Source organism: Giraffa tippelskirchi, chromosome 7, assembly GCF_054371585.1.
Source record: "Giraffa tippelskirchi isolate mGirTip1 chromosome 7, T2T-mGirTip1v1.2.pri, whole genome shotgun sequence".
In the NCBI taxonomy this organism is placed as follows: Eukaryota; Metazoa; Chordata; class Mammalia; order Artiodactyla; family Giraffidae; genus Giraffa; species Giraffa tippelskirchi.
The window spans coordinates 67,084,604-67,097,295 of record NC_137281.1 but is presented as its reverse complement, the minus strand read 5'-3'; the positions used below and the strand labels follow the sequence as shown (position 1 = coordinate 67,097,295).

The 12,692-nt window shown below is 35.0% G+C and overlaps 1 pseudogene; it reads right to left on the bottom strand.

Annotated features, from left to right (window-relative positions):
* Window positions 1–301: 301 nt before the first annotated feature.
* On the bottom strand, window positions 302–1,215 carry LOC145513785 (olfactory receptor 4A15-like; annotated as a pseudogene).
* Window positions 1,216–12,692: the final 11,477 nt, after the last annotated feature.

Here is a 12,692-nt window from a genome sequence, read left to right as displayed (position 1 = left end):
TCATCATATAGAAGATAAATCAATAGAATGAATAGTGACATTTTATACCCCCAACTCTATGTATTTTCTAAGAAACTCTGAAAATCTTAAAAATGTTATTTCAAAATCAATATATGTTTTGGACTAGGAAATAGTGAAAACCTTTAAAGTATGCTGTGATCATTGCAAGTATTCACTTAAATGTTTAGGCATACTTTTTAAATCTGAGGAGACACTTACTACAGTTAAATAATCACAAAAGGCTTTCATGGAAAGACTATTCTTCATTGACAATAGGTGGTATGTTTCTCTGCTGCCTGCCTCATTTTCTTTTTCTGATCCAGAGCTTTTTCATGGCATTTTTCATCTCACCATTTCTCAGAGTATAGATTAGAAGGTTCAGCATAGGGGTTATAATGGTATAAAACACAGTCAAGGATTTATCAATGGGTAAGGTGGAAGGAGGTCTCACGTACATAAAAATACAGGGCAGAAAGAAGAAGACCACCACAGTAATGAGGGAGCCACAGGTGGATAAGTCTTTGTGCCTGCCTTCCAGGCTAAGATTCTTCAGGGAGTGCAGAATGACCCCATAGGAGATGAGTAACAGTGTGAAGATGACCATACAGATTGCCCCATCATTGGCCAGCACTATGAGGGCAATAACATGGGTGTTAGGGCAGGCAAGTTCTAACAAGGGGTACATGTTGCAGATGAAGTGGTCAATGACATTTGGGCCACAATAGGGAAGGCTGTAAACAGAGAGTGGATGAATTACAGCATGCAAAAACCCACCAACCCAGGCCAAGAGTAGCAGCAGAGCACACAATCATTTATTCATGATTGTCAAATAATGCAAGTGTTTACAGATGGCCACATAGCGGTCATAGGCTATGACCACCAGGAGGCATATATCAGCACCACCAAATAAGTATCCTATAAATAGCTGGGTCATGCAAGCTTGGAAGGAAATGATTTTCTTCTCACACAGCAAGTCTATAATCATATTTGGAGTGACCATAGTTGAATAAACAGCATCCATAAATGATAAGTAGCCAAGAAATACATAGGGGCATCCAGCATTGAGCTGACCAACACAGTCATGACAATGAGTAAGTTGTCCACCATTGTCACATGTAGATGAGCAGGAAAATGACAAATAATATTTTCTGACCCTGGACACTCTTGAGTGAGCCCCAAGAGGACAAACTCCGTTACATTGTTCCTTCGTTCCATAGCTCTTTCTGTATATTTTTTTTCACTGATCAAGACAAAGTTATCTGTAAGTATACTTATTAATAGTGATTTTCCTAAGTCTTAAGGTATTTTTTTATTCATTTAACCAATGGGCTCTATGGTTTATTATGATCTAGTATTTTCAGAGATTATAATACAAGGCTGCTTAAAACACTGTCTCAAACCTCAAATCTTACAGAGAAGCAAGTTATCAAGATACATTAGTGAGAAAAGAGCAAATTTTAAGTAAATGTTTTACCACAGTCTCTTTCTATCCAGAAGCTAGTAAAATTGTACAAATAATTATTACCTTATAAAAATTAATTAAAATTTTAATTAAAAAGTAAATCAAGATTTTCTTTATTTTTCTTTCCATTTAATATAGAGATAACTTTCTCCATTCTATTTGTGGGAAAATCTTCTTAACCAATCACTGTCATTTCAAATAGCTATATTTGACAATTTCAAATTTCTTATTAGGATTTAGGAAAACATACAATAATGTCAATTGACAGAAGTAGTTTTTGGAAAGATTTAAATTTTAGAAGATATACATAGAATTAATATCCAAAATAGATACATGTTTCTAAGCAGTTCACAAATTAAAAAGGTAAATAAAAATATAAAATAAATTTAAATTATCAGCACCCAATTAAAGAAGAATACATCTAAAAGGACAAGAAACATATGATAGGATGCTGAAGCTCATCTGTGAACAGAAAAGTTGGAATTGAAGTAATGGCTTGTTGAACACAGTATTACTTGTGTTCTTGAAAATCACTGAATCAGGGTTTACAGATGCGGTATCATCTTTATTTTTTAACAGATTAACATGCAATGTTTAGAGACCATGTTAATTGAAACTTTACATATATCTGCCCATAAAAAATATCTCCAAATTATTATTCCTGAAATTAATTTCTAAGAAAACTTCTTTACAGAAGAAAATTTTATTCCAGATCATGAGAATATGAAAACATCCAAAAAGAGTATTGCAAGATAGCATCAATCTCCACATATTTCAATAATCACAAAAGATTCCTAACACAGTTGATTATGAAAATCTCAAAGGAAAAGTCCTGAAAGAATGAATTCTTACACCACCAATATACTCTTGCAAATTGGAAAACCTAGTTCAGAGTCTTATATATAAACACATTTCCTGGGTTACCTGCATAAGAAGACAACCTTTCCTTCCAGGTTCAGGACTTTGATGCTTTCCTGGTCCTTCATGCACTGATGCTATTTCTGTCAACACGTAAAGCCAGATACATGCAGTATCACTGGACTTTGAACTCTTTCCATGTGACCAACAGTTTTCTTGCTTGCAAAAAATCTAATACATCATAGACATCCAGTAAAACTTACTTTAAAATTGTTTGGGTTTTCTAATTGAATGTGAATGTGCTGTTACCTAAAGAATCCTGAATCTTGATGGTGAACAGAGACCCAAAATAATTGTTGATGGCAGGATTTGTCCTGAACATTAACAAATGCTAAATCAACATCTTGGTTGGAGAGAAAACTGAAAATTATATATGAATTGTTTACACAAAAATGTTGGTGCTTGTGTTTTATGTCAATCAAAGTGAAAGAATGAAATAGCCTTTACAACATTTTGATTGTCCATCAATTATAAAGTCCTCTCTTCATCATTGAACTGTGAGTTTCCTGAAGGATGGCAACTAATTTCACTTAAATACTTTATTATGTTTTGAGTCAACTATTTAAACTCCTGAAAGTCTGTCATGTAAAGTAAGGGAAAAGGTCCATAAACACATTATCTATATTTGAAATACTGCACATATTATTGAGTCATTCAATTGGTTTATCTCCTAGGATGACTCTTATCTAATTAAATTCATCGGGACCTCAATCATAAATTTGATGGTATACTCAGAATTACCCCCAGAGATGCCATCAGGATAATCACCATGCAGAACAGGACTTAGAGAACCCTGTCCTCTTGGGGAAAAGTACAAAAAACAACTTGAGGTCATTTCACCATGAGGGAAAATTTCAGTCTCAGCAGAAATGAAATGAGTAAAAAGTTTCTTGTTTAAATTGTGACCTATAAAATAAACATATCTATTTAAGTTAAGCTTTGTCTTTGATAATGTGATCTGACCAGATTTCCAGAAGATGGTGAATGCTAATTTCAGAACAAATAATTTAAAACCGGTTTCAAATGTAGATAGATTTTTCACACAGTTTGTCACATAGTTTCAGACAGTCAAATTGACAGAATTTGTGTTAGGATGGAAAGGAGGAAAGATAAAACATTTGTGGGAATATTATTCCATTCCTCTCCAAGTGCTCATGAGAACACCAAAGTACGTGATAGACTAGACTAGGTTATGACCTCATTGCAATACATTTCAAATGATTTATAAAACAATGTTTTAAATGTATAAGGAAAATATCATATTTTTCATTAATTTACAAGTAAGCAATAAGATCCTCATTAGTTCTCCATCATATTCTCTTTCTCTCTCCCTCCCTCCCTCCCCACAGCAAGGGCTATAGGTCTACAATATGCAGCATTCTATTCCCAAAACTCTAGCTTACTTAGTTGCATCAAACCCTCAACTTCACATCCTCAACTGAGAGACTCTATCAGGATCTTTTGAGTTATCTCTCTGTGTACCACCACATGGAAATCATTTAAAGTAATAAACATGAAAATGCTAGAAAAAAGAATCAGTTCGTTTGTTTACCACCTCTCAGTGATCATTGTCATTGTTTTTCTGATATCTAGTGTTTTGCAAACAATCATGTCATATTTTTCTGCATTGTTGCTTGTTTTTCAATGACTATACATGAATATTTATAGTAGGTTTATTCATAATTTCAAATAACTGGAAATCATATGTATATTTCTTAAATGATAATGAAACAAGCTCTGATACATCCATGAAATAGAATACCAATTAGTAATAAAATGAATGAAATTTTGATAGACACAATAATATATATAAATTTCAAATGTATGATACAAAGAGCAAAAATAAAAGAATTTATATGACTGTATAGTATACATGATCTCACAAATAGAAAACACACAAAAATGTTGCACCAAAAACTACTAGAATTAGTAAGCAAATCCAACAAAGTTGCAGGATAAAAACTCAACATACAAAAATTAATTACATTTACATTTGTGAACAATGAATTATCCTAATAAACTAAGACCATAGTTTCATTTGCAATAACATTAAAAAGAATAAAATATTTAGAAAAATTTTTAGTCAAATAGGTTATAAATCTGTACACTGAAAATTACACGATATTGACACAAATTTAAGACACAAATAAATAGAGAGATATACTGTTATCATTAAATGTAAGAGTAAATATTATTAAAATGCCATTTGCAGCAACTTGGATGGACCTAGAGAGTGTCATAATAAATGAAGTAAGTCAGAAAGAGAAAGACAAATGCAATATGATATTACTTTTATGTGGAATGCCAAATATGGCACGCATGAACTTATCTAAGAAACAGAAACAAACTCATACCTAAAGAACACACTTACAGGTGCCAAGAATGTAGGGGCTGGGAGAGGAATGTGTTGGGAGTTTGGGATTATTAGATGTAAACTACTATATAAAAAATGAATAAATGACAAGTTCCTGTTATATAGTATAGAGAGCTATATTCAATATCCTCTGATAAACCATAATGGAAAGCAATAGGAAAAATATGCAAAACTGAATAATTTTGCTGCATCATAGAAATTAACAAAACATTGTTAATTATACATCAATAATATAAAATAGAAGTTTTAAAAATGGAAAAATGTTTATATCATCCAAATCAATCTACTCATTGATTTTTTCAAAGAAATACATTTTTTCCAAAGAAATACAAATATAATCATACAACTCATATGAAAGTATATTAAAAACCCAAATAGCCAAAGCAATTTTGAGAATAAAGAACTATGGGGACAGACATTACTATCCTGGTTTTAAAATTTATTACCAGTCTAAAGTAATCAAAATACTCTCGTATTTACCTGAAAATAGATCCATAGACCAATAAACAGAATAAAAAGCTCAGAAATAAACCCACACTTACACAGACTTTTTTTTTTTAGTTTATTTATTTTAATTGAAGGCTTATTACTTTACAATATTGTGGTGGTTTCTGACATGCATTGACATGAATCAGCCATGAGTGTACGTGTGTCACCATCATAACCCTCCCCCACATCCCTCTCCATCCCATCCCTCTGTCCCAGTGCACTGGCTTTGAGTGCCCTGTTTCATGCATCAAACTTCGACTGGTTCTCTATTTCACATATGGTAATACACATGTTTCAATGTTATTCTCTTAGATCATCCCACTCTCGCCTTCTTCCACAGGGTCCAAAAGTATTTTCTTTACATCTGTGTCTCTTGCTATCTCGCATATAGGGTCATCATTACCATCTTTCTAAATTCTATATATATACATGAATATACTGTATTGGTGTTTTTCTTTCTGACTTACTTCTCTCTGTATAATAGTTCCAGTTTCATCCACCTCATTAGAATTGATTCAAATGTATTCTTTTTAATGGCTGAGTAATATTCCATTGTGTATATGTACCACTGCTTTCTTATCCATTCGTCTGCTGATGGATATCTAGGTTGTTTCCACGTCCTGGCTATTGTGAACAGTGCTGCAATGAACATTGACGGTACGCATGTATCTTTCAATTCTGGTTTTCTCGGTGTATATGCCCAGCAGTGGGATTGCTGGGTCGTATGGCAGTTCTATTTCCAGCTTTTTTGAGAAATCTTCACACTGTTCTACATAGTGGCTATACTAGTTTGCATTGTCACCAACGGTTTAAGACAGTTTCCTTTTCTCCACACCCATTTCAGCATTTATTGTTTGTAGACTTTTGATGGCATCTGACTGGTATGAGACGGTACCTAATTGTAGATTTGATTTGCATACCTTTGATAATGAGTGATGTTGAGCATCTTTTCATGTGTTTGATAGCCATCTATATTTCTTCTTTGGAGAAATGTCTGTTTAGGTCTCTGGCCCATTTTTTGATTGGGTCATTTATTTTTCTGGTATTGAGCTGCATGTGTTGCTTGCATATTTTGGAGATTAATTCTTTGTCAGTTACTTCATTTGCTATTATTTTCTCCCATTGTAAAGGCTGCCTTTTCACCTTGCCTATAGTTTCCTTCGTTGTGTCAAAGTTTTTAAGTTGAATTAGGTCCCATTTGTTTATTTTGCTTTTATTTTCATTACACTGGGAGGTGGGTCATAGAGGATCTTGCTGTGATTTATGTCACAGAGTGTTCTGTCCATGTTTTCCTCTAGGAGTTTTATAGTCTCTGGTCTTATATTTAGATTTTTAATCCATTTTCTGTTTATTTTTGTGTATGGTATTAGAAAGTGTTCTAGTTTCATTCTTTTACAAGTAGTTGACCAGTTTCCCAGCACCACTTGCTAAAGAGATTGGTTTTTTTCTCCATTGTGTATTTTTGCCTCCTTTGTCAAAGATAAGGTGTCCATAGATGTGTAGATTCATCTAGGGGCTTTCTATTTTGTTCCACTGATCTATATTTCTATCTTTGTGCCAGTACCATAGTGTCTGATGACTGTAGCTTTGTAGTAGTCTGAAATCAAGCAGGTCGATTCCTTCATTTCCATTCTTCTTTCTCAAGATTGGTTTGGCTATTTGACTTTTTTTGTGTGTGTTTCATACAAATTGTGAAATTATTTGTTCTAGTTCTGTGAAAAATACCATTGGTAGCTTGATAAGGATTGCATTCAATCTATAGATTGCTTTGGGTAGTATAATTATTTTCACTATATTGATTCTTCTGATCCATGAACATGGTATATTTCTCCATCTATTTATGCCATCTTTGATTTCTTTCATCAGTGTTTTATAGTTTTCTATATATAGGTCTTTTGTTTCTTTAGGTAGATTTATTCCTAATTATTTTACTATTTTCATTACAATAGTGATTGGGATTGTTTCCTTAATTTCTCTTTCTGTTTTCTGATTGTTAGTGTATAGGAATACAAGGGATGTGTGTGTATTAATTTTATATCCTGCAAATTCATTGTATTCACTGATTTGCTCTAGTAATTTTCTACTGGTGTCTTTAGGGTTTTCTATGTAGAGGATCATGTCATCTACAAACAGTGAGAGTTTTACTTACTCTTCTCCAGTTTGGATTCCCTTTATTTCTTTTTATTCTCTGATTGCTGTGGCAAGGACTTCCAAAACTATGTTGAATAGTAGTGGTGAGAGTGGGTACACTTGTCTTGTTCCTGATTTTAGAGGAAATGTTTTCAGTTTTTCGAGATTGAGGATAATGTTTGCTGTGGGTTTATTGTAGATGGCTTTTATTATGTTGAGATATACTCCTTCTATGCCTGCTTTCTGGAGAGTTTTTATCATAAATGGGCATTGAATTTTGTCAAAGGCTTTCTCTGCATCTATTGAGATAATCATATGCCTTCTATCTTTCAATTTGTTAATATGGTATATCACACTGATTGATTTACGAATATTGAAGAATCCTTGCATCCCTAGGATAAAGCCCACTTGGCCATGATATATGATGTTGTTAATATGTTGTTGGATTCTGTTTGCTGGAATTTTGTTGAGGATTTTTGCATCTATGTTCATCAGTGTTATTGGCCTGTAGTTTTCTTTCTTTGTGGCATCTTTGTCTGGTTTTGGTATTAAGGTAATGGTGACTCATAGAATGAGTTCGAGAGCTTACCTTCCTCTTCAATTTTCTGGAAGAGTTTGAGTAGGATAGATGTTAGCTCTTCTCTAAATTTTTGGTAGAATTCACCTGTGAAGCCATCTGGTCCTGTGCTTTTGTTTGTTGGAATCTGTTTTTATTACAGTTTCAATTTCCTTGCTCGTGATGGGTCTGTTAAGATTTTCTATTTCTTCCTGGTTCAGTTTTGGAGTTATATTTTTCAAAGAATTAGTCCATTTCTTCCAAGTTGTCCATTTTATTGGCATATAGTTCTGATATTTGTCTCATTATCCCTTGTATTTCTTTGTTGTCTGTTGTGATTTCTCCATTTTGTTTTCTAATTTTATTTATTTGACTCTTCTCTCTATGTTTCTTGATGAGTTTGGCTAAAGATTTGTCTCTTTCATTTATCTTCTCAAAGATCCAGCTTTTAATTTTGTTGATTTTTTTGCTATAGTCTCCATTGTTTCTTCTTCACTTATTTCTGCTTTGATTTTTATGATTTATTTCCTTCTACTAACTTTGGAGTTCTTCATTTCTTTTTCTCTTGTTATTTTAGGTGTAAAGTTAGGTTATTTATTTGATGTTTCTCATGTTTCTTGAGGTAAACTTGTATTGCTATGAACCTTCCCCTCAGCACTCCTTTTACTGAATCCCATAGGTTTTTGATTGTTGTGGTTTAGTTTTCATTTGTTTCTATGCATTTTTGGGTTTCTTCTGTGATCTGTTGGTTATTCAGGAGTATTTTGTTTAGCTTCCATATGTTTGTACTTTTAAAAGATTTTTTTAATGGGATGACCCAGAGGGATGGGATGGGGAGGGAGGTGGATGGGGGGTCCAGGAAGGGGAACACATGTAAACCCATGGCTGATTCATGTCAATGTATGGCAAAAACTATTACAATATTGTAAAGTAATTAGCCCCCAACTAAAATAAATAAATTTATTAAAAAAAAATAAATAAATAAAAGATTTTTTTTCCTCTGTAGTTGATATCTAATCTTACAACATTGTGATTTGAAGAAATGTTTGAAATGATTTCAGTTTTTTTTTTAATTTATCAAGGCTAGATATATGGTCCAGGATGTGATTTTTCCTGGAGAATGTTCTGTGTGCCCTTGAGAAAAGGGTACAATTCATTGTTTTGGGGTGAAATGCCCTATAGATATCAATTAAGTCTAACTGTTCCATTGTATCATTTAAAATTTGTGTTTCCTTGCTAATTTTCTGTTTAGTTAATCTATCCATAGGTGTGAGTGGGGTATTAAAGGCTCCACTATTATTGTGTTACTGTTAATTTCCCCTTTCATACTTATTAGCATCTGCCTTACATATTGCGGTGCTCCTATGTTGGGTGCGTATATATTTATAATAGTTATATCTTCTTCTTGGATTGATCCTTTGATCACTATATAGTGTCCTTTGTTTCTTTTCATGGTCTTTATTTCAAAGTCCCCCCCACTTTTTTTAATCTAATATGAGTATTACTACTCCTGCTTTCTTTTGGTCTCTATTTGCGTGAAATATCTTTTTCTAGCTCTTCACTTTCAGTCTGTATCTGTTCCTAGGTTTGAGGTGTGTCTCTTGTATACAGCATATATGGGGGTCTTGTTTTTGTATCCATTCATCCAGTCTTTGTCTTTTGGTTAGGGCATTCAACCCATTTACATTTACGGTAGTTATTTATAAGTATGATCCTGTTGCCATTTACTTTGTTGTTTTAGGTTTGATTTTATAAACCTTTTCTGTATTTCCTGTCTAGAGAAGATCCTTTAGAATTTGTTGAAGAGCTGGTTTGGTGGTGCTGAATTCTCTCAGCTTTTGCTTGTTTGTAAAGCTTTTGATTTCTCCTTCATATCTGAGTGAGATCCTTGCTGGGTACAGTAACATTGGTGGTAGGTTTTTCTCTTTCATCACTTTAAGTATGTCCTATCAAACATTCTGCCCTGAAGAGTTTCTATTGAAAGATCAACTTTTATCCTTATGGGGATACACTTGTGTGTTATTTGTTTCTTTTTCCTTGCTGCTTTTAATATTAACTCTCTGTGTTTGATCTTCATTAGTTTAATTAATATGTGTCTTGAGATGTTTGGCCTTGGGTTTATCCTGTTTGGAACACTCTGGGTTTCTTGGACTTGGGTGGCTATTTCACTCCTTATTTTAGAGAAAGTTTCAACTATTATCTCAGGTATTTTCTCATGCCCTTTCTCATTGTCTTCTTCTTCTGGGACACCTATGATTTGAATGTTGGGGCATTCAACATTGACCCTGAGGTCTCTGAGGTTGTCCTCATTTCTTTTAATTCTTTGTTTTCTTTTTTCCTCTCTGCTTCATTTATTTACACCATTCTATCTTCCACTTTAGTTATCCTCTCTTCTGCCTCAGTTATTCTACTGTTGGTTCCCTCCAGAGTGCTTTTGATCTCAGTTATTGAATTATTCATTATTGATTGACTCTTCTTTATTTCTTCTAGGTCCTTGTTAAACAGTTCTTGCATCTTCTCAATCCTTCTCTAGCCTATTTATCTGTAACTTCATTTTGTTTTCAAGCTTTTGGATCATCTTTACTATCATTATTCTGATTTTTTTTTTCTGGTGGACTCCTTTCCTCCTTTTTTGTTTGGTTTGGTGGGTATTTATCTTGTTCCTTTATCTGCTAATTATTTATCTGCCTTTTCATTTTGTTTACATGTTCCTTTACCTGCTGACTATTTCTCTGCCTTTTCATTTTGTTTAGATTACTGTGTTTCAGGTGACTTTTCTGTAGGCTGGAAGTTCGTGGTTCCTCTTTAATGTTGAGTCTGCTCCCTGTGGGTGGGGTTGGACTAATGGCTTGTCAAGGTATCCTGGTTGGAGGAGTTTGTGCCTGTGTTCTGGTGGGTGGAGCTGGATCTCTTCTCCCTGGAGTTCAAACAAGTGTCCAGTAGTACATTTTAGGGTGTCTGTGGGTTTGACATGGCTTTGGGCAGCCTGTCTTTTAATCCTTAGGTTTGTGTTCCTGTTTTGCTGCAGAATTAACGTGGTATCTGTTGCAATGGAACTTGTCAGCGATTGAAGGGAGCTTGGTTTTAGTGTAGGTATGGAGGCTTTTGGGTGAGCAAGAGCTCTATTAATGTTCCCTGGAATCAGGAGTTCTCTGATTTCTCAAGCTTTGGAGTTAAGCCTCCTGCTTCTGGCTTTCAGTCCTTCTCTTACAGTAGCCTCAATACTTCTCCATCCATACAGCACAGATGATAAAACATCTAGGTTAATGGTTAAACAATTCTCCACAGTGAAGTACACCCAGAGAGATTCATAGGGTTACATAGAGAAGAGAAGAGGGAGGAGGTAGATAGAGATGACCAATTGGAGAAGAGGGAGAGTCAAAAGGGGAGAGAGCAATCTGCCAGTAATCAGTTCCCTAAATGTTCTCCACAGCCTGGAACATCCAGAGAGATTCACAGATTTAAGTAGAGAAGAGAAGAGAGAGGAAGGAGATACAGGTGACCTGTGTGAGAAAAGGGAGAATCAAAAGGGGAGAGAGCAATTAAGCCAATAATCAAATCCCTAAGTGAAAATGGAAACTGAAGATTAGATTCTTAAAGGTACACAATTGATAACAAATATCAAAAAGCAAAAATTAAAATCTAGGCTAAAGGCTAGACTCTCAAAAATACAATATAAAAAATACAAAGCAAAATCAATCACAAAAATTTTTAAAAATTTATATATGAAATTTGCTTTAAAATAGGATCCTTTTTGCAAGGTAATAGGTTATAAAAATGAAAATTAAAGGAGTAATAAAGAATTTATTTTTTTAAGTAAATTATAAAGTGAAAATAGTAAAAATATGTCTAGGAATTTCTGTGAAACTGTTGTGGGCAATGTGGGGTCAGTTCAGCATCAGATAGTTCCTTGTTTCAACTTGTACTTGTTCTCAAGGTCTATAGGTCCTTTTCCAATGCACAGTCAGTATTAACCACAGGGTTTTTATCTGTTGCACCTGTCACCTCCAGAGCGGTTCCCTCTTCTTTTTTTATTTTGGCTTCTTCTGTTTGTAAGTCTCTTCAGTGTCTAATTTCTGCTCTGACACAAGGGGGCAAAAGTGATAACTTATTTAGGCTCACTTGTTCAGTTGTGTTGTGGGGACGAAGGGACACTGCAAAAAAAATACCGCTGGTGTGTGTGAAGAGTGTTCACAGTTTATGGACCACACTGGGTTTGCCACAGCCCAGGGGAGAGTGTGCTTCCCAGGCCTGCACTGCTCAGCCTCCAGGGTGCCCTACAAGGGCACTGTCCCAAATGGGCCCTGCATTATGAAATGCACTTTCCAGGTCTAAGCCACTCAGGTTCTTGGGTACTCCACAAGGGCACAGATTGGGATGGGCTGTGTGTTTTCTATCTTTCCCAGGTCTGAGCAGCTCAAGCGACTGGGTGCTTGGCAGGCACACTGTCCCAGGTGGTCCGTGTATCTTAATCACCTCCCCAGTCCAGCCACTTGGTTTCCCGGGTGCACCAAGAGAGAACTGTCTCAGGTGTACCATGTGCCTCCTCTGGGGAGCTGATCTCAGGCTGCAACAATCTTGGGGCCAAGATTGCAGCAACCCAATGTCTTCCAGCTCTGGGTGTGGCACACCTGCATCTCTGCCTCGGGGTGGGGTGGGGGGGCCTATACACAATCTTCAGTATTCGCTCAATCATTAGTTCTGTGAGCATATGTGCCAGGGATCACTGTCCTGCATTAGAACCTTTCCTGGGATAGTTTTTT